Raw genomic sequence first — 23,135 nt, forward strand, 5'->3', positions numbered from 1 at the left:
CAAAAATTTAATTTTGCCTCACAGAGTTAACACAGGGCTGGCGGCCATTTTGAATCCACAATATCAGTAAATGTCAAGTACTTTGTTGCTGGAGTATCAAAACTTTGCACAGTGACCCCCTGATATTAATTCTTGATTTGATAAAAGAAAGGTTGAAAGTTTCCTTGAGGTATGTTTGCGCAACAGTTAAGTCCTTCAGTTTTGAGGCACACACTACCTTAATCTTAGACCACTGTAAGTACATGTTAAACAATGTGGGAGGCATTACAGATGTATCAAGAATATAGTGACTTGTAAGCAACACTCTGAGGTACACTACACTGATCTGTAACTGAAGTCTATCAACTTTAAAATCCTACAGAGAATGTGTCAAGTAACAAAATGTAATTCATCAAAAGTATGCATGGAGTATGACCCTGCAGCTATCTCTGTGTAAAAGAAACCTTGTCCATTTCAATGAGTATTAAGATGCTGGGGGGGGGGGGGGTAGTTAAAGAGAGGTGAGGTCGGTGTGCCTATGCCATGTAAGCAGAGCCACTTTTTACATATGTTTCTAATACAGTCGACAGAATTTATCTCCACAAAAATTTCAGAAATATGTAAAACATTGGAAATGCTGTCTTGTCAGAGTAAAAACAAGTTTAATTGCATCTTTAAAGCAAGATTTGCGTCATCCTATTACTATTCACTTGCAACATGTATCAGTAATGACGCATCTTGCAGTACCTTCTAGAAAGCCTCTGATGGCCAAATGGGTCAGTGAGATCCATTATCAGTAAGAGCATTGCGGTAAGATGAATCACTTGTTTTCTTCTGATATGTGATTTTTTTTATCAATGATGCATGGGTATGATTGCTGCTGCCCAGGCTTGTGACGCAGGGAAAGAGCTGAGCGAGTGTTTGCAGTATTGCCCTTTGCAGTCTGTCATGAACTTTAAAAGTGACCCTCAAAAAAGTACATCTCAAAATGATCAAAGGAATAAAAATTTTGATCTGCCTCTTGATGACGTCACTGAATTATCATTTGTGTTTGTTTGATACTGATAAATATTCATGACATCACAGTACAAATGATGACAATAGTGTGTGCTGTATGGCGGGTTGTTTTTGCATCTTCATTCTCAGATGCATTTCAGTCTCAATGTCTGGCAGATAAATTCACATTACTTCCAGAGTGCCCTAATGCTACCTCTGGGAAAATAAGAATCAATTTCTTGGAAATCTGGATTGCACTTCATTCCACAGCGTTCAATGTTTTTTTATGCAATGTATCATCCAGTAGACAACTGCTCGATCACAGGATGAGGTATCAACTACCCATCACCAAATGATGCAATGTGGAGTACAGTGCTTTACTCAAGGGCACAATACCATCATGCAGTCTAGAAGCCATCATCCTCTGACAGTGAATCCAAAGCCCTGACTACATTTTCATTCTTCAAAAGAAGATCAAACCAGGAAAAGTGTTGTACTCTCAATATTTAACAACAAGCAAAACACTAATGTTCTCAAACATAGGACATTGGGATGCTCAGAAAGACATATAGCTGGTGTAATGACATTGATGAAACTTGAGTTTACCCCTTTTCACTGTGGTGTCTTGGGTAAAACTTCTGTATGATGTCATAGGTGATCTGAGGTCAAAGTTCAAATACCTTTCGACATTTACATTATTCTGCACTGATGGGAAAACCTGTCAGATCACCAAGTGTACAATATTCATCATCAACCTTCATGTTGCGAAATCAAACGCTTACTGATAATACTTCATACACTGATGGAAGATTCATTACTTATGTTACCGCTGGTAACAAGATGCTTGACTCACTGTGCCCTCTATGCTAAACTGATGTGCCTTTGTGTCTTGATGTGAAAAAATTGTGAAAAAATTGTTTACGTGTACAGAGTACATGTTCAACAATATGGCTTCAGTTAGCAGGTACCCTATGTGGTATGCAGCCACATTGGCTTGTATACCAAAACAAAATGAGATTTCATTATCCTTGCTTTAAGCTTTACACAAATATGTAAGAGGGCCACTATGCATGATGTCCCAAGACAGAAGATATAGGTGTCCTACAATATATGGAACTCAGTGAACCAGGGACTTCGGCCTGTAAGTCACATCACCATCTCATAAACTGATAAAAACAACTTAAAATCAAATTATGACAGTCAAAGAGATCAATATCAGATGGTTTTATGATTGTCCATTGTCTTGATATTTACCAAACAATATGCTTATCCAGTGAATAATCTCAAATTTAATACTGCACATACTGACCCACTTCAAATAACACCACTTTGTACTTGGTCTATATTTTGAAGGTCACGGATGCTGGGAAACACAAGCAAACAAATTGTGACACTTTGTGATCACATTAGGAAGCAGGATTTTGGTGAACGCAAGTTTCTCACAAGGACTGATGCGGATCACGGCCAAGTTGGAAAATGATGACTGTCGACATACTTTAAAAAATCTTGACAGCAGGAAGTAAAAGTTGACGGAAGGAAGTAAAAGTTTATGCCGCCATCCTGGTTTTCAGTTCTAATAGCTCCTCAGTATGTAAAACTGAGGAGCTAAAAATCAAATAGGCTCAACGATTTAGTGTCCATATATGCATAATCTTTAGCTTTATTGATGTATAGTTTTGTTTGGTTATTATAGTATATGAGTAATATGTTCTTATACCACAAGCAAAGGGAAACCAAGAGGACACTTTGGGTTACCTTGAAGAGTCAAGGTTGCGACCTTTTATTGACCGATGTAACACACAATGCAATAAAGTGAACAGCATTAAATAGAATGAGGCGCCATTTGTCAAAATGATGACTGCCAAATATGACGTTCTCCCTGTGTGTCTATGTGGTGTTACAAGATCTGCTTTCTCTCGTGTATCATCATACTTTAAGTCTTGTAATTCATTGAGGGGTGATCCAATCTACTGATGATAGCGATGTTGCTAGCCTGTACATTTTGCTTGGACTGCTATCAGTATCATGGTTTAACACACTTGGCCACTCTATACCTTAGCCACCGTCCCGTGTGAATATGAATTCAAATTAAGTTTAAACTAATCACTGACTTAAAAAAGCTTTTTTTTGTATCTGTTGTTTTGGCATAGTCAAAAATATATCTGATGTTTGTGGTTTTTTATCATTATTGGGGGCAACGAAGCTTTCTATATATATGGTTGTCATTCAAAACAACGTAAGAACTATACACAGATTCTCTAGCAATATAAAATATTCACAATGGTGACATGTGGTACATGCTGTGGCAGGGTTATTACAACCTACCGACAAATCCTACACAACATGCTACAATTCAAATAATATGAAATTTTGAATTCTAATCCTCATGTCAAAGACCTTTTTCTTTCACACAGGTTAATATTTCCATTTTGACAGATTCTCATAAAGGGAAAATTTCAGACTCCAAACAGGTGTTGCCAAAAGACTGATTAGATATATAATCGGATCTGTCACAGTGGCAGAAAGGGCACTGTGATCTGTTACTGTGACTGGTGTGTGAGGTGATATCCATATATTTTGCTGAGTTGGCAAATTTGTGGAGACCACGTCATAGTTATAACGTAATCTGAGTGACCATTGGATGCAGACTCGAGAGAACAAGTTTCTGTCAGTTTTATAAAGTGTTCTGTAATCCACATTTTACTTTCAGCTGAAGACTTTGATGTGATTGCGATTTATGTACACCAGTAAAAGCATGTTCTTCCGGAACTTTGAAAAACAGAGAGGGGGACACTTTTATGTGAGACTGAGAGCTGTGCACATAAGTATTCAAGATTACTGCATATTAAAAATGACTGCCCGTCATCAAAATAGTATTATATAATTGTGATATTAATCTTCTTTCTCTCAAGATGTATTTATTTCTATGCTTGTCTATAGAACCTGATAGAAAGAGGATTAATTTTGTGGCAACATACAGAGTTTTTGTCTGTATATCTAGGCTGAATGAATTTAGTTCAAGCAGTTAAAATAATGCCCACATATGCACACACTGCTCTGTTCAGCATTTCCACGCAATATAATTAAACAGAAACAATATGGCTGCCTGTCAGCCATATTGGAACTCATCTTTCTTCAAATGACACGTATGTTTAGTGACAGTCTTGTCCTTTTTTGGGGAAGAATCATGTGCATGCATAACTGAGAAAGTACTCTGGTCAGACAACAGTATAGACTAACACACTGACAAATGAACTGATCGACAAAACATATTGATATCCAAAATTTCCCACTGATGTACAGCTCGCTAGGGAGGTGATATCTGATTGGTCAATGGTCACTATTCACAGCAACTTATGGAGTCTATTTGTATAATTCAATTGTAACGGTCAGATTCAGCCAACCAATTGGATGACAGATTCTGACGCACTGCAAACTAGTCCAAAATTTCTTTTGTCACTAATTACAAGGCTGTTCACCAGATGAGTGTGTGGAAAGGCCAATTAATTACTTTGCCCGGCATGGATTAATAAACTGTCCTGTAAGTTAGAGCAAGTATGCCTACGAGTACGGTGAGGTGACTTTGCCCAGAGAGCAAAATCGCATACGAGTACCATTGTGGTGACTTTTTCTGGCATGGAGTGATACCACTGTCCTGCAAATTAGATCAAAAATCTTGCGCGTACCATGAGGTGACTTTTTGTCTGGCATGGAGTAACAAACTGTCATGCAAACTGGAGCAAGATGCTTTCGAGTACCATGAGGTGACAATCTCTGTGACCCATCTTTGTTCTGTTGACTCATCACCAAATGCGAAATAATGAAAAAGATAGACAAACACGAAAGAGACGACTGCAAATGTCATGTAATGTATCATTGACAATGACTGACATCACGTAAAAGTAACCATACCACATGAGAGTTCCATAAGGAAATGACACCGCACGGACTCTTTGAAAAATGTCAGTTGCAAATACCATGTGAAAAGTACACCAAGTGTCAAAAGAATATTTGAATAGCGCTGATTTTCTCTCATTAACAGGCATAAATAAATATTTGTCTGCATTTTCCACACAAACGACGAAAATAAAACCCTGCTAGTGTTGAATTGGTTACTAAAAGTAACACTAATTCGTTTAAATTGATGACTCAGACTACAAGCTGCAACAACAGCCATGTATAATTACAAAATTTGTCCGAATTTTAGACAGCGCTGTCCGAAGTCATGCTCGCGCAGCTATATTCAGTAACAAACCTGAAATCGTGATCAACACTATTCTGTTGATGTTGGCCCAGTTATTCATATGAAGTGCACTGTGATACTTTCACATCTCCTTGTAATAATGAAGTTTGGTTTTGTGATTTTTGTGGAAACTTGGATTGGCCTTCATTAAATGTAAGAGATGGATCATTTGGGAGTCAAGTTGTCATAATCTATGATGCTTTCAGCTTCAACAAACATAGCTTTTGAGAATGGGAGCATAAACATCCCTGATATCAAAAATTTGTGTCTGATAAATATTTTATATAACTTGCCTTTTCATGTCAAATACTGAACATATGCTGAAGAATAAATTGAGGGAAATGAATAAAATCAATGTTGTCACAGCTGAAAATCAGTCCATTCATCTAGTAGATCAATTGATTTTTCACATTTCACAATTTCAACACGACAGGTAAGAATTCTGGACTAAAGTCTGACTGTTTGGTTGTCTGAAAATGTGAATGCCATTTATACTTTTCACAGATTTTGTGTTGGATTATTGAGAAGTGATTCACGCTACTGTTTGATTCAAGAAATATTTCCGCCAAACTGGTTTCAAATTTCACCATAACTTCAGCCCGATTTCTAAAAGAGATTATCTTCTGCTGCTTGTAAGCGACCTTTAGCATTGTGATGAAGAACTTAATGTCACTGCGCTCTCTAAGTTCAGGACCAAAGTCTCCACAATTCCTTTTCTCAGAAGTAAAAACCCCTGAACCAAATAGATGTACATAAAAGTCAACTACATGGATAGTGCCTTTCACTATCTGATTAAAAGCTATGGCACTGTCCACAAGCTAACACCATATAACCAACATCTATACGGTATCTCTAGCTGAGCTGTTCAGTCCAATGCATCCATGCCTTTTCATAACAGAGTAAAAGCGTGACACAGTTTACCACTGGATCACAAGGCTTGTCTTCTGGGATATGGTAGAAAAGATTTGTCCTAGAAATCATGACCCCTGCCGCCGCCTTCTATTCTCATGAATGATGAGGTATACAGTGTGTCTGTGGGTGCGTTTCAGCCTTTGCCATGCTGCACTGTGGTTTTCTTGCCAAGAGGCAAGTAACATCCAGTTACATACAAGTACAGTGAACTCAGGGATTAGTCAAAAACAACTAAACTGTGAAAGAAAATGACCAAATACGGCTAAGATATTTGCAGACTAAGATGGATTGCTCTACTTGTTTGATCACTGCAAAGAAAAGTGATTTTTTAAAATTTTACAGCAGGCAACAAAAATACAGGTAAATTTATGTATGTCACTCCTGAAGTCGACCCCGATGAAGTGGGTCAGCTCATTAACAACAGGTTAACCTTATCAATGAACCATTTCATTGATTATAAAACAAACATGTACGTTTCATGTGAACTGATTCCCTCATGAAAGGACACGGGGTAACAGTTCACCAAAAGGTCAGTGAAGGGAGTCATGGGACATGCCGCTGTGTGAAAGCAGAGGATCAGCAATGTGACACACATCGGGGATTCAGCCAGTATCTAAGTATAATTTCAATAGGCATATAGTTTATCTGAGGACGTATTGTGTACAAAGAAAGATGACTAGAAGACTATTTTCAAAAACTGTAAATCTTGCTTTTCAACTCATAAGAACAATAAAAAGTTGTGTAAAAGCAGGACTACAAAATGAAGGTCCTTCGGGTTAATGATTGAAATAATTGAATGTTAATACACATAGGAAGGACTCTATTCAGTGTTATATTTATATAGAAAATAGATTGCTAACTAAACAATGAAAAAATCTTGACTTCTGATAAACATTTTTGATTGGTTACAAGGTGTAGTACTGCATTTGCATATGTTGTCACATGATTTTTTCCTTTGAACATTACATATGCTGCTGTACAAATTTGAATTGCATTGAACAAATTTGAGCAGAATGGATGTAGGGAGGGATAAGTTTTAGTTTCAGTGGCATAAATTTGATACATACAAAAATAAGAAATGGAGGATTCAAAACTCCATGATTGGCCAAACACATCTCGGTGGGGATACCCTGTAAAAAGTTTGTTGAACCTTGTTCATATTTTTTTATAAAATTGACAAATATTTGAATACAATGCCAGTTTATGATGCCATAATTCAAATATTAGGCTTGTGGATGATCCTGTTTTGATTTTTTTCCAAGTGTATTAAACTTTAAGGCAAATGACAACCATGTTATCCAACGGCTCTCACAGCTCACAAATCAGTGCTGTCATACTAGCTGTGACAGACTCTTATCTCTGGAAGTACCATGGCCTGTTAGTTGCCGGGGTGAAATCTCAGCATATCTGTCACAACAGTACCTGAAACTTCACTCTGAAATATTTACAGTGAGATCTCACTCTTTCACCCCGATCTCCCTGTACAGAGGTCCACTTTCCAACAGTTAACAATGGGTAGTATGGGGGGGGGGGGGGGGGGGGGGGGGTTGTTACCATGTTTAAAGTAGCTATTTGCAAATCCGAAAAAACATGATAGGTGAAGGGAGTAGTGATGGATCACAGAACAAGGATGGGCCATGGCCATTGTGAAGGCAGGATTTGAGAATAATTGTCTAACAAAAATAATCAAACAGTGTACTTGCTTCATTGCCCTATATTGTCAATGCCATCCCCCCCCCCACACCCACCCCCATGATTCTATCAAATTGTGTGATATGGCTCAAGGTACGTATACATGATAGAATTAAAACTAGTTTATGATACGCTAAAAGTAGTGTAATCGTTTGAGCAGTGTGATATTACAGACTTACTGTATCAAACCTGTAATGACAAACTGCACAGATTACCCGGCTATTAAAGAAAGATCATGTGGTCAGTTTGGAGTGACCCATGGAGCTCCAGACATTTAGGACATCTGTCCAGTGAGTGATTCAAGGATGCATGCTTATATTCAGAAAGAGATGTTCAGAGTTATCATTGACCGTCATCTACAATCAGACAGAGTCCTTGGAGAACTCATAAAACAGAGTTGCGATCAAAACAAGTGCTGTGATGGCCATCGGAAAATGATAATGATTTGATTTATTCATCTGGAGTGACAATGCTCTTATTGTTATCGTACTTTCGTGAATTGATATTTGGGTTTATGCATCCCTGCTGACCAACCACAATAACAGTAACAGAAGGTTTTGCTGAATGTGTGTTGGAGGAATTGTACTGGTGTTGCAAATACAACGGTGGACAGTCTTGATACCTTTGGCATTATTAAAATTGAGTTGTCAGCAACAACTCCGAAAAACAACTTGTCAACTTTGTGTTTTGTGGCTTTTACAATATTGGCATGGTATTTGAGAATATGATCAGTTTGTTGTCATGTTAAATACCATAGTGAAAAAGGGACAATTTGCTGTTATTTTTGACGTATTTTTGTGCTATTCATAAAATAAAACTTCTTGTTCTTCTACTCAAAGCATTTCAAAAATACCCAGTATTCCACATGTCAACACAGCCTGTTCATGTCTAATGTCTAGTGTTATTGTGGGCTACTGAATTTTAGTCTGGACGATAATTCATTTGTCTACATTAACACTACATAAATTGTACACAGCACCTTATATTGGCAGGGCTGACACATTTTATAATGTGCCTTGTATTTTAAACATACATCAGGAAGAAGAAAATTCTCTGCAGTCCAGAACAAAAGCAACAAATATATTATCGACAGTTACAAGTATTGTCTCTACAATGTGCGAGCAGAAAATGTTAGTTGAACCTGACTGGCTATCCAAGGACATGAAAATACATCAACCAGACTCCTGGTGCCACTCAGGTTTGATTTCATCACTGGCATTTTCTTCTTGGACATTGAGGAGGCCATACCTGTCACTGCTTATGAATTATTTGTTAATTTTGTTCACTACTGCTGAGAATAGTCTTACTCCTGATGTACGTTGAAATACCAGACACATCATAACATGCACTAACCCTGCTGACACATATGCAGTGTTACTGTCCTCATGTCTTAGAAGAAAACGCCTGTGATATAAATCAAATCTGACTGGCTATCAAAGGACTTCAAAACACATTAGACACTCCTGGCGCCAGTGTAATGTTTTTGAATCGCAGTAACTGAAAGTGCTCTTGACAACGTGCAAGAAATATTACTCAAATATCACTCATATTTCTATTGACTTCCCACCCCAAGGGATTGGCTGTCTCCCGTTCCATCATTTCACACTGTTTTTACCAGTGACTTGCAAGGGAGCGTTCATAAATTTTGGTGAACTATTACATAATTTAACTAACATGAAAAAGAAACCTGCGGGAGCAAAAGCTCTGCTTTTTTGGTGGAAGAACACTTTTATTAATCCGTGTAATATTAATTTTTTTAACACAAGATCATATTAACAGTCAATTGAAATCACATTCTCTGATTGCACATTCATAAATTCATAAAAAAAATCACAAAAAGGATGAATTGAAGACCATTTTGGTAACATTCGAATCGTGGCAAAAAGGTGGAATTCACTTTTCAGAGAGACAGACTTGGTTCTGAAGGTAGTACGTCCCTTGAAAGTGAAAGACTTAAACTTTTGCTCAAACTTTCCTCAGGAAAGTTTCAAGGAAAGTTTCAACTTTTCTGTCAAAATCATGAATCAAGTAAAAACGGTTTGGTACCGCAGACAGAAATTTTCTTAAGATTTACTGATATTTAAAATTCAAAATGCCCACCATCTCTTGCATTAGTTAAAACATTCAATTTATCAAGTGCTCTTGGCAACATTATGCGTGGCAAATGAGGTACTTGCACCAAATACAGGGGATACATCTGATGATGCAACACGCACATGTTTTCTTCACTGACTACCCTTTATAGAAATGACCTACTTGGCAAACTTCAAAACTTGCATAAATTTGAAACAAAGATACTGATACCTCATTTACGGGACCACAATGTATAATTTGATTGAACAGATCCAAGCACCTTTGTTACACAATGTAAAATAGATTACTGATGCAAACATCAAAATGCCATTTGCAATGTATGATTAAATCTGTCAGCTATTTTGTCTGATGCAACCGAGCTCCACACCTTTATGGCTTTAAACTTTATTTCACCCCATGAACATAAACCTTAAGTGTCTGACAGGGGGGGACAGCGATGTGTGGCTTGTGGAATTTTTCCCATGATGCTTTGTGCTTGCCAGTTAGAGCTCTTTGCAATAACAGACCGATGGAATGTCAAAATCTTCAGACTGAGGTGAATGAAATACAAATCATGATCAAAATACCTGAACTCGGCATTTGTTTGAAAGAAAGCTCTTTTCTATGACATACTTTGGAAAGATTTTACGATATTTTAGTTAAAATCAATAGAAAGGAACAGGTTTCTTATATATAGCAAACAGTGGTACTTGAAATAAGATTTACAGTCTCGAACAGATTTTAAAAATAGGTGTTTTATTGCATGGGGTGTCACCAATTTGTCAGCATGGAGTAAAGTAGGTTCATAGGTCACCTACAGAAACAAGAGGTATGTTGATGCAATCAAAAAAACTTCTATAATCTAGGTTAGTTGGCCAAACACAAAACAAACCAGCTGACAAAACAAAGCAAGCAGCTTTGCTTGGATATTTCACTGCCATGGTGACCAAATATAGCACAATTATACATGACAAGACTGAGGAAAATATATGAATTACATTTTATTATACTTTGGTAAAAGCGATCTAAATGCAGTAAAAAGTATTTACATTGTCACTGGGAACAAACTGTCAGTAACAGTGACAATGGGTTTGGAATTGAACTTATATATATATATATATATATATATATATATATATATATTTTGAAACATGGCTAACATTGGACAAGGTAGGAACACTGACATGGCAGTGAAATTCCACTGTTATTTTCTTAGTTCGGTGCATTATCAAGTAGCAAATCTGTGATCAGGGCTTAAAATAGTCTGGTCATCAAACAGAATTTTGGCCTTCACTGAAAAAGAAAGTTGCACAAATTCTTCAGCTTGCACACTTGCAAATATACTACTATGAGTATGTAGGGATGGTTGGATAGATGTACATATCTGGAGAAAAAGGTAATTTGTAAACTGAAATTCAATATGCTCCATTATTACTTAGGTCGTACCATAGATTTTTGCAAATATTTCTTGTCTATAGCAAAGCATAGATAAATGAATTCCTCCCCATTAGAACTTGCTTGAAGCTTTTGTCAATTTTGTGAGAGGCTGTTCCAGAAAACAAATATCATGTTTACAAATACCTATTGCCTGCTATATTATCTCTTCTTACTCTGAATCAGGTTAACTCCCTAGTTCATATTTCACTTCAACCTCCCCCCCCCCCCCCCCTTAAACCTTGTTATGTTAACTACTGATGGTACCTTCACCATATTTTACCTTCCCATCTTAATGCTTCTATCAGTAGTAAACACCAGAACCATCAGTGTGGTTCATGAGTATATACTTCCATTAAACAAATAACTTTGTGTGTAACCTATAAAAAATCACTTGAATTCACTTAAAAATTTAAACTTTAAATAACGAAAAAAAAATGCAAATGAAAATGAAGAATCGAGTATTAATGATGATAAACTCTTGTTATTAATATTTATCAAATTTAAAAATTGTGTTGAATTGTCTGTGCACATTTATTCCAATGAAGTCTTCTCTTGCTTGTAGAGTTTGTTGAAAATGTTTAACGTTTCTGTGATTGCCCACCACAACTAGTGATATCATGTTGTAGCGATTTCATAACACAGGAACTCACTGGCTTGTAAACAAAACAGAATCTCTCGCACACATCAGGGCTGGCATCTCAGGTCATTGACATTGCCAAGCAATATTTGCACTGAATTTTCCTCCTGGTACCTGGATGTTCCTCCGAGTGCAAACACATCCACACTGACCTTGGAAAAGCATTACACTGCCTACCCTGGGAAAAATACGTCTTCTCTTTCCATTAGCGACTTAAAAGCCAATGCCGCGATAAAAGCTCAATAGTCCTGAAGTGAGTTTCACTGCTGGAATGTGAACTCTTCATTTGGAACTAATAATGATAATTAACAGTGTCTTGAATATTTCATGAAAATTTATTTCTATGAAAGATGTAGCAATTTCTGCCTGTTTTACAGGCATGGAAGAAGCTTATAATATATGTTCTCTCCTGGATTATTTACAGGTCAGCTTTAGGGGTTTTGGCCTTCAGCTTTTCTTAGTGCCTGATCTGTATGAAGGCATTTAGTGTCTAATATACAGCACTGTAAAAATGTTGTTTGTTCTCTCTTTCCTCAAACTGGAATCAAATTCATCGTTTGGGAGGTAACTGTAAATTGGTAAATCTCGGGGGGAGGGGGGGTGGGGTTGGTGGGTTAAACACTGTCATACATTTCATGCAACCAAAGTCCCCAGTCTTCTTTGAATTTCTCTTCCCATGTGTTTGAATCTGCTTGACAAGAATACCGACACAACCCTCCTGACATTGCCAACATGTTCCCATGACAACGACACTCCCTGCGAGGCACTTATTCCCCTATGCTTCAAGTTTCCTACATCAACTCACTGATAATCGTTATTTTGACCATAAAATTTGTGGCGGATTTTCTGTATTCTTAAGAGAACTGGCTCCCCTGCAGGTCCCCGGTGAATTCTGTCCTTTGCTCGTGCTGTTTGTTCTGATTACACAGTAGATAGAAAACATCAATAAAGCATATGTTATGCATGTTTTGGGCAAGTTCATTGCTCTATCTCATAATCTGAACATCTGTTCTTGTTGGGGGAACAACCATTACTACTCGGGGAGGGTGACAGAAAGTGTTAATTCTTTTGCTGCTTTGCTGCTTTTGCAAGCACAACAATATTTCCCGATGCCAAAATCATCTTTCAAATATAAGATTACATTGATAATTTTGCATGTTATAAGTCAAGCCTGACAAGCCCCCCCTCCACCTCCCCCCATCTAATGGTTCATCTCTGTATCATGATATGACAAGACCTTGAAATGCAGTATCTGTTAGAAGTTCAATGCACTGGTAAACATTTTATTACAACACTCCTGAGGAATGACAAGCCGATTGTTGTGGATGTAGACATGACATCTAAGATAAATTGAACACGATGCACTTCTCATGGATTGATGAAGCTAGTGATCAATATTTGTACATGGATAATGACACTAAAACGCAGTAATATCACTTGAATTTGACACAGCAAGATACGTTTGTGACAGAATCTTAAAAGATCAAAATTTTTAACTTGGTGCAATAAGTAGCATCTTTTCTATGAAAGATCCGACTATTCGTGGGCAGCTCTTCAAATAATTTTTATACGGTTGACAAATACCACTGTCCTGATATTTTGGGGTTTATTTATAGGGATGCAATTTGTCTTTAAAAAATAATGTTGTTTTAAATACACGACTGCAAAAAAATAAAGCAAAACAAAACGCAACAGAGTCAAAAATAACTTACTTCTATATTTCGAAATAGAAGCCAAGTCCTTCAAAACTACTGCACACTGATTTAAAATAAAAGAAAAGAAAATACAAATTGTACATCACAAACATGGCAGAGGACATCAATTCCTGTAAAACATACTATTATTCCTAACAGATCTTACTTATACAATTTACCTTTCCATTCCAAAGATAACCTGGTTTATTCTCACTAATCTGTAAGTATCAGCGTTGTTTTCTATTCAGAGAGATTTGTCCTTACACAACTGTCATTGCCTCCAAGGAAAAGCACAGCTTGTGTATAAATATGTATTTTGAGTGAATCGGTAATCTTCAACGTAAACAGGTTCATGGCACTGGTCAAGTATCGTATTACAGTCTTCCTGTGGTGTGGCATGACATGCCTACTATTGTTTGTGAAATGATATCAGGGTTGAGGAAATAGAATACATTTCACTTTTAAGTCATGAAAATTTTATAATGAAGATGTCATGTTGAGTGCTAGTGTTGCCAGCACACAATGGCTTTGTCAAAGTTTATGTAACGATCATGGTCGGTAAAGTATGATATTAACGTCAAGGCGGGAACTTAAAGACGAATCAGTAAAATTCTGAAGGCAGCAAAAGACTTGTTCTGTGAGAATATTAATCCATTTCATTTCTGAGTGAAATCTGTGTAGATTTCTCTGCATCCTTTTGCAATGCACTACAACATTTCCTAGCATACGGATTGTACTGCACTTTTAACCCTTTCACCGCCATGGTTTGTCCCAACTCCATTGTTTCTATGGTAAAGTTGGACCTGTATACAGGGAACTGGGGGTGAAAGGTTTAAAAACAAAGGGAGGGGGTGTGTGTACTGTAACTTGTTAATGAAAGGGTTCATTTAAAGACAATTATTTATAGATTATGATATTTGCACTGATAATGAAGTCTGCAAGAAACAATGTGAGATCATGGCTGCACTCAAGGTAAGTCTCTGTGGTGAACATGCATGAACACACAGCGGAATGGCAGATGTTCCCTTTGGAGAAAACTAATAATGACAAGATGCCTTCACAGAAAAGCGTGTTTTCAGTGGTCAGATGTCATTGGTAAGTTTTGTCAATGGCAGGGAAACTGAACACAACTTTTTTTCACAGCTTTTACATATAAACTTTATAAAGCTTTTCATATTATTGGTAAAACAATACTAATATGAACTGATGCAACTCCAAGTACCTTGAAAGTGGTTTTGGCTGTCATTGGAGGGGAATTGGTACAGCACAATGGAGCCGACAAAGTGTTTTTGGCAAAGTTTATAGAACACAGATAACAGTATTTGGAACCACAGTGACACTATGATTGTCCTGTACAGAGCAGAAACCTTGCAGAGTGACTCAAATATGCAGGAACATTGCTAGCATTATACCCTCAAAGAGACTATACCGTTAGCTTCAATTCAAGATAATACTTTCACTTGTATTTTCTATAGAACAAGTGCATCTTTTTTAATCTGCTCCCTTTGAGATGTTGACACACAAACCTTTATTCTTGATAGAAAAATGATTTCTGGTCTGGCCCAAATTCAGTTGTCAATAATGTTATCTGACATTATAAATTATACTGGCTGTGTTGACTAACAGAACACAAAGCATTTCTACATGCTTAAAGGAATAGGACGAAAAACTGAATTTTACAAAAAGAATGGAAACACATCCACAGTTACAAAGCTTTGATGAAAGTCCAATACTGGTATGTCCTATATATCCAACTCATCACGATATCAACTGTGTAAATATTATGTCCTATAAGATAGAAATTCACCTCTGTACAGGGAGAAACAGAGGCAAAGGGGTGATTTCATGATAAAAATTGATGTCAATCAATCAATCAATCAACCTTTATTATCCTAATTTGGGCAATTAGCATTGCAGCAGTGACAAACAGACATACATCAATTCAAATTGACAAGCAATATGGGTTTATTAGTGCCAAGAAAAACCACAAAAACAAATCCATGATAATTCAGATCATGATTACAGTATGATTGACATCATCTGACAAGCTACTTGACTTGGATACAAAACTCCACTGCAGTTTCCACCATCTATCAAGTCTGTCAACATTTCACATTTTTTTATCTTCTTTGGAGTGAAATTAGACGATAAGATTGTTATACCGTATTTGTTAAGAATTCCAGAAGTGCGTCAAAGGGACGCACATACACATGTCCAGTGTTTTGCCCAGAGTGCGTTCTTGCGTCTTTTGACGCAAAATTAGCAACAATGTCCCGCAAAAATACCGGACATGGGTCACAGGGACGCACTAAAATCAGGGCTAGAATTGTAAGTCCAGCGTCCACAGAGAGACTACTTTTTTAGCTACCAAATTACATACTTGATAGCCCGTACAGTTATTGCTTCTCTATTGAGACAATGAAACATTTAAAATTTAGTCTATTTTTTTCGTCACAATGTAAACACTATTGGAAAATCAGTTACTCTGTTACAGTTTACGATTCAGGGTATGAGCAAGGCGATGTGCGTCCACTGAGCCCTGCAGCCTTGGGGACAGACTCAAATACCAGGCCACGTACGATCCCGATAACCAGGCAATGATTTCGGAAGTGGAAGGCTTGTAAAAAGAACAACAAACTTTTCACAAAGCAAATTTTATTGACCACCAACTTTGAATGAAACTTTTACTTGTAAATACATGTATATGCTAGTACAGTGAAGTACGGAGAATCAAATTTTCAGTCACTAGCCCGGGCACATGGCATCAAACGGCATTGACTGTACGTGTATTTTGGTGTACTGGAAGCTCATGACTTCACCTAAAAATATCATCAACCCTACAATTTTGTTGAAACACTATATCCCTGACTTTCAAAGTAGTAATTTGCCTTAAATTTCCCCAGAAGGAATCCCATACAACTCTCCGATCGTCTGCAGGCCAGAGAGATCGAGGTCACCATGCTGAATTCCTTATATAGTCAAGACCCCCTAGCTCAATTGTAGCTGATCTTAACAAGAACCACCTAGCTTGTCAAAACAGCTTTATGGCAATGTGCTATTGCTGTCATGAGGATCAAGGAGTTCTCTCAGATATTTTTGTTTTCAAAACTTTATTTTTTGCAATTTTCAGGGAAAATTGTCAGTCATTGGAGCAATTATAAAAAAGAAGAGAACTTTATAGCAGTAATGATAAAAACCCAGGTTACAATGTACATCAAACTATTGTCTTCAACCACTTCTAGTTCTGGAGTCATAAGCTTAATGAAACATCTTCTTTATTTCTGTTAAACACATGTAATGCAGTCACTGGCAAGAATCACCATAAAAGAAAAATGCGCATGAAATTGATTTTATCATGATGATGTCTTTTTTTACAATTCGAAACTGTAAATACAACCAGTTAAAATGACTTTGCCACAAACCATTATAGGAGACGTCCAGCAATATTAATTTTAAAATGAATGTATACCTTTCTGCGTTGGTGACTTTACTTTGCTTTGCGTTCTTCGCTCACACATTGACCCCTATTGTAACTCAGTGTCCCCCTATTTTGACAATCATGGGACACTGTGTCCCACCTTTACAATTCCTGGGCAAAACACTGGGTACATGTCCATACTATCCATAGTGATATATTAGGACCTACCAACTTTGCAACAGAAGTTTTTTCTTATCATCGTAATCCAATGTTTCAATTTGTGGGACTGGTCAGGTGTATTTGCATATTAATCATAGAAAAATGATAAATATGAAATATGACTACCCTGGAAAACAAATTTACCGAATGATTTACAATACCGATAGCTAGAGATTAGAAAATTTGACTCGACCATACTTGCAAAATCTGTTTGTATGAATTAGTCTGCAGTGAAAACCATGCAGTTTTTCTTTTTTTTTTTAATCTCACAAGAGAGACAAAAGAAAGATAGTTCAGTTTGCACTGTGCAAAGATAAAATTCTGAAAAAGTTGACTGACAAACCTTGAAGTAACTGTTTGTATGAATTAGTCTGCAGTGAAAACCATGCAGTTTTTCTTTTTTTTTTTAATCTCACAAGAGAGACAAAAGAAAGATAGTTCAGTTTGCACTGTGCAAAGATAAAATTCTGAAAAAGTTGACTGACAAACCTTGAAGTAATGCATAACACTTTCTCTCGGATTGTGTTTCTGAAAGCATTGTTCTCAGTGCCCTGAGAACCGTTTTGGGGTTGAATTACATGATACTACGATCACAATGTGGTCAACACTTTTAGGAACAATGTTACTGGGATGGGGTTACCAAGTGGAATCAGTAATTACTGGCAGCAAGCATCTTCAGTTGCAGTAGTTTGTGACAAAATGCTACACAAGGCTGAAATAACATAAGGCGTTGTATTCGGGTACTTGATAGAGAGTGTGTTTAGAACAATAATATTTACAACTTCAAAGTAACCATATCAATGTACGAAGTGAACTACTTTGTGTGGAGTGGATGTTCTATGATTGACATGTTTTTTAACTTTGTGGTTTGATAAGACTAATAGAGATAGACATGGAGATTGATTGATCACTATGACACAAACGTGCACTGATATACATATTTAAGTTAGTGCATGAATGCAGATGTACATGGATGTGTCAGTATGTGTGTCAGTATTTATGCATGCATATGTGTTTCACGGTATGCATGTAAGTACACATGTACTGCACTCACTGTGTGCATGTCTGTCTGTATGTATTCAGGTACATATTAATGTATAATGTAACAAAGTTTATTTCAATGAATGGATGACAGTGTGACCAAAGTTGCCTTTGTTAGTGTGATACAGTATACGTATGGTTGAATACCATTATGTATAAAAAGAATATCTTTGTCTATGTAATGCATGCAACTGTCGCTGAATTGTATATACTTTACACTGTTGATATTATTTTGTTGTACTTTTATTTTGTTGTATTTGTCAAGAATTTTGTTAGGTGATCTCTTTCGTATGTTTCGTGGGATACTACGCACCTTCAAAATGAAAACTCTAAACATTTGCCAAAACTTTCCTCACGAAAAACATTACTGTAAATCATTCTTGTTCATAATCATCAATGAAAATCTAGAGTCACCTTGCAAATTTGGTACTAAAAAGTTACAGATATTTGAAATTCAAAATGGCTGCCTTTCCTTGCATTAGCTTTGTGAAGAATAATTTTATGATTTTCATAGAGACAAGACGATGAAAACTTCAATTTAATCCACAGGCTTCCAAGACAAGTGCTCAAAGTAGCTGAAAAGCAAAGTATTGTGAAAAATTTGGGTTTGAGAATCTATAAATGAGGCACATTCTACCTTACAGATAAAGCTAATGGTCATGCAGACTGATCTGGTCGTCTGGCCATTCTTGATCATACATATTTGCAAAAAACATACGGTAATAAACTAAAATAAATCTGAAATACACGATAATCAATTAGAAATCTGATCTGGAACCTTGGATGAGAACATGAAACCTTGGATGAGAGTGTTTGCAGTGTGTTAGCTCTGACATTATTTTGGATGAGGTTTAAAATGTTGCTTATTTTGAATAATTGCAGTCGGATGATTGCCTAAATCAGTACTCCTTTGTAAACAGGAAACATGGTTTATCTATCAAGATTTACCTGACTATTTATGGATTTGTAGGGGATACATGTATTACTTTGATAATTAATAATACGGAAATGGCAAAGTCTCAAGCAGTTTGAGAAGAGCTGGCGAATGAAAACAGAAGCAGAGGTCAATGACCACAGACAAGACTGTAGAGGAATGGGAGTCTTTGAAAAACTTGGGAGCCCGATCAGAAAAATCAGGGATGAAAAACCTAAACAACAAATTGTATATACACTCAAGTTTTCCAACTCAGCAAGATGGCATGCATCCTTGCCATTAGCGACTAACAGTCTGTGCACGTTCCGCATGACTTCAGTAGAAGGTAATTTTATTTAATCTGACTTTGAACAGCTGCTCTGCAGAAGTATCCCTCCATTTGTCAGAAATGGCGTCCTTAGTTTCATCTCAGATGCCTAAGGACTACTGCAACCTCATTTGTGAGTACATGATAAAGTGGTCATTGATTTGATAAATTGTCCTTTTTTCCATTTCTTCGAGCAGTTATTACCACTGTGTTGGGCCACACTTAAGAGAAATATTACACATGAAGATCAACACATGTTATGCTGATGAGACTAGAGGTCGTGACCCTGGAATAAGATTGGCATTAGTATCCTGACTTTCCATAAATTATTCAGACTGTATACAATGCCACACCTGGCAGGGCATCTAGCCTCAAGCTCAAACGGTTTGTGAGTTGTTCAGTTGCATATTGGGTCATAGCATATTACAGAACTGTGACAGCACACAGATGTCGCCATGGTGACATCAGTTGCTAGGCAACAATTGTATGCATGTTAACGACTTGAGATGCCACTTGAAGCAAAGGTGGTTCTGATAAACAAGCCCATTAGAAAGTGATAGAGAACATGCTGACGCAGGAAATTGACTGACAAACAAGGGGAAACACACTCTTTGTGGCGATATTTCTGTTTTCACGATGAATATCATGATGAAATCATTTAAGTTAATTTATTCATGACCTCCAACAATCGAAATCAATGGAAATATAAAATAGAGTGAATTAACCCTTTGAGCGCCAAAGTAATTTTTGTTGCATTTATAAAATATAACCCTAACAATTTTTTTCAGGTCCAAACATTTTGTTCTGATTTTTCCAAAAAATTTTGACCAAAAACTGGAGTTTATGATATGTACTGTCCAACTGTTCCAAAATTTTCAAAAGAATTACAAAAAATTCATAAAATTGGTAAAATGTGTCACTATAATTTTGGTGGGAAAAATTACAGCACTCAAAGGGTTAAAAGCTTCACACTGACATCTCCATTTGTATGAAGTCATTGGCTTATTAGCATACATCTTGACTGTGTAGATTATGCTGTTAGTTTCTGGTGCAGATGGACTGCTGGGCTGGAGATATCTGCAACGTTTACCCTTATCCTGCCAAGTTCATTCTTCACTGTCAGGTCAAGTTCGTTAAAACCAGTGACGCATGACAGGTCTAATATGTTGCATTTTAACAAAAAATTGAATATTTGAAGCCCCTGGAAACATACATACCAGTACTGTCATCATGACTTTTACAGCCTAAAGCTGCTATAACATACCAAGTCCAGTGTCAGGTGAAAATACATATGATTTTGGCTAAATACCGCTTTTTACTGACTTGGCAGATGGGGAACTGATATGCCTTGCAGGATAAGTGTTAATGTTTCTATATGTGGCACAGTGACATTTTATTTACAACAAATTTATTGAAAAAAGTCCTCAAATAGTGCTTTGTCTTTCTTGACAAGATAAATGTCACAGAGACATAAACAGGTCGCTCAAACAGATGGCACTCGCACACTGTCACTACTATTGTAGACGTTGCCATTGTATGCAAATTGGATGTTTAAGCTCATTCCAACTGCCTTCAAAACTAATCAATGAAATGAGAAAGCATGTGTAGGGTTTCACTGAAGGGTATTAAACACCACCAGCTGGGGATAAATGTGTCAATTTCCATTCATTAACCCATGCAGGCAGTGTGACCTCTAACATAGCAAATAAATAAATAATGCAATTAACCTACATTTTCAATGCCACAGAGCCAATCACTCTCTGCAAGTGAAATCTCCTCCTTAAGGTAGAACGCGCCTCAGAGACAGATAATCAGACTCTCAAATTTCTGCAATTCTTTTCTGATCCAACACATGTGGGGGGGCTCATTTTAAAGCTCTTAAAGCCCCCTGCTCAATTATCAGATTTATCTAATATAAATATTATTTACTTGATGAAATATTCCATGGAAAACAAAAGAATGATAAACTGTTAATGGGCTGTTGACGCATTCGCTAATGCCAGAACCTGGGATTGAGAAGGGCACCTTTTAAGAAAGGAACACTTTCACCGCGGGGAGGGCGCATTCTGCGCCAACGGCCAGACTGCGGGAGGCGCGTAAACGCGCCAAGAACGTACGCGTTTATATGCGTTCGATATACGTTGGCTTTGTTTGATCTACATCATGTTTGTTGACTATGTCCTCAAGCCTAGCGTAGTAAACGAGGTAGAGGTCAAACCTAAATGAGCATGCGCGCAAAATTTGTAAACAAATACCGCCATATTCGGTCATTTCTCGGCCGTGATTTGTAAGGATTGTGTGATCGGTTGTTGTTTTTCTCTCAGAGGGTATTTAAAAATGGTGATGCGGGCACAGTTTAACACCGACAAAGCCCTAGAGCCTGTTTTTCTAGACACTAATAGCGGAATTGTCACTGGTCTTGAAACTGAACTCGACGAGATGGCGGAAGTCAAATTTCAAATTACAACTCTAATACAGAACTTGAATATGTTCCCAAACCAGTTGAGCAAACACATAGATCGCAAACAAGACACTGACAGGAAGGTAGGCAATCTGAGCATGCGACAAAGTGCGACAAAGGACTGGTGACTGACATCACAAACGTTGATGGGGTATCCTGTGGATGTTGTACGACATCAATCTATCAATGACAATTACACATCGGACTGGCTACCAGTATACCCCGGTATAAGCTTAAATAGAACATAGCTCTCTTTTGAATGTCAGATGATACCTGTGTTCGAAGATGAACTTGTAATAAATATGCATATTAATCTCATATACGTGGAATATGTTTCAGCGTATGTGTTCCTCCTACTGAATTTGAGTTGATAAAACGTAAGTGGTAATTTTTAAAGTGTTACGCTGAGAAAAATACATTTATATATTGAAATAACAAAAAATGCAACATTTTTTGATTTTTTTGTAAAATCCAATATGGCCGCCATGATCACGTGATCTTCAAGGCGTGTCACATGACCTTTTGTGCATTTTTATGATGCTCTGTCATATTGCAATACTCACTGAAAAAATTGTCCCGAATACTCAAATAATTACAAAGATATAGCACATGCATGTAAATCAATATTTATAAGGCCATATACCCATAGAAAACTACGCACAGGAATGTACGTATAAAAATTAATTACGCAGTGAAAGTGTTAATTAAGAAAGGAAAACTTTCACATTCTTAGTTTTTCGAAAATCTGAAATTTAATATTCCCCCCAGCAGGGTTAATACAGGGATGACAGCCATTTTGAATTTCAAATATTGCAAAATTTTGGGAAATTTGTTTCCCTACTTCCAAACTTTGCATTGTGACCCTCGATATTTATTGTTGATTTGGTCAGAGAATATGGTTGAAAGCTTCATCAAGGAAAGTTTGAGCAAAAGTTGTAAGTCTTTCAGTTTTGAAGACCATACTACCTTTAAAGAGGCAGAGTCAAAATGAGATATACAGAAGGCAAATTATTTGAACCGATTTAAAATTCAACGCAAAACAGCGGTTTGTGAGGTGTGAATTGGATAGATAACACAGAACTCTGTGTACCA

The 23,135-nt window shown here is 37.0% G+C and overlaps 1 protein-coding gene across 1 annotated transcript in view; it reads right to left on the bottom strand.

The window, feature by feature from the left end:
- LOC139144876 (FACT complex subunit SSRP1-like) overlaps positions 1-23,135 on the bottom strand; it is a 53,958-nt gene that overhangs the window by 1,520 nt on the left and 29,303 nt on the right. The window lies entirely within an intron of this gene.

The sequence above is a fragment of the Ptychodera flava genome, chromosome 12, assembly GCF_041260155.1.
Source record: "Ptychodera flava strain L36383 chromosome 12, AS_Pfla_20210202, whole genome shotgun sequence".
NCBI lineage: Eukaryota > Metazoa > Hemichordata > Enteropneusta > Ptychoderidae > Ptychodera > Ptychodera flava.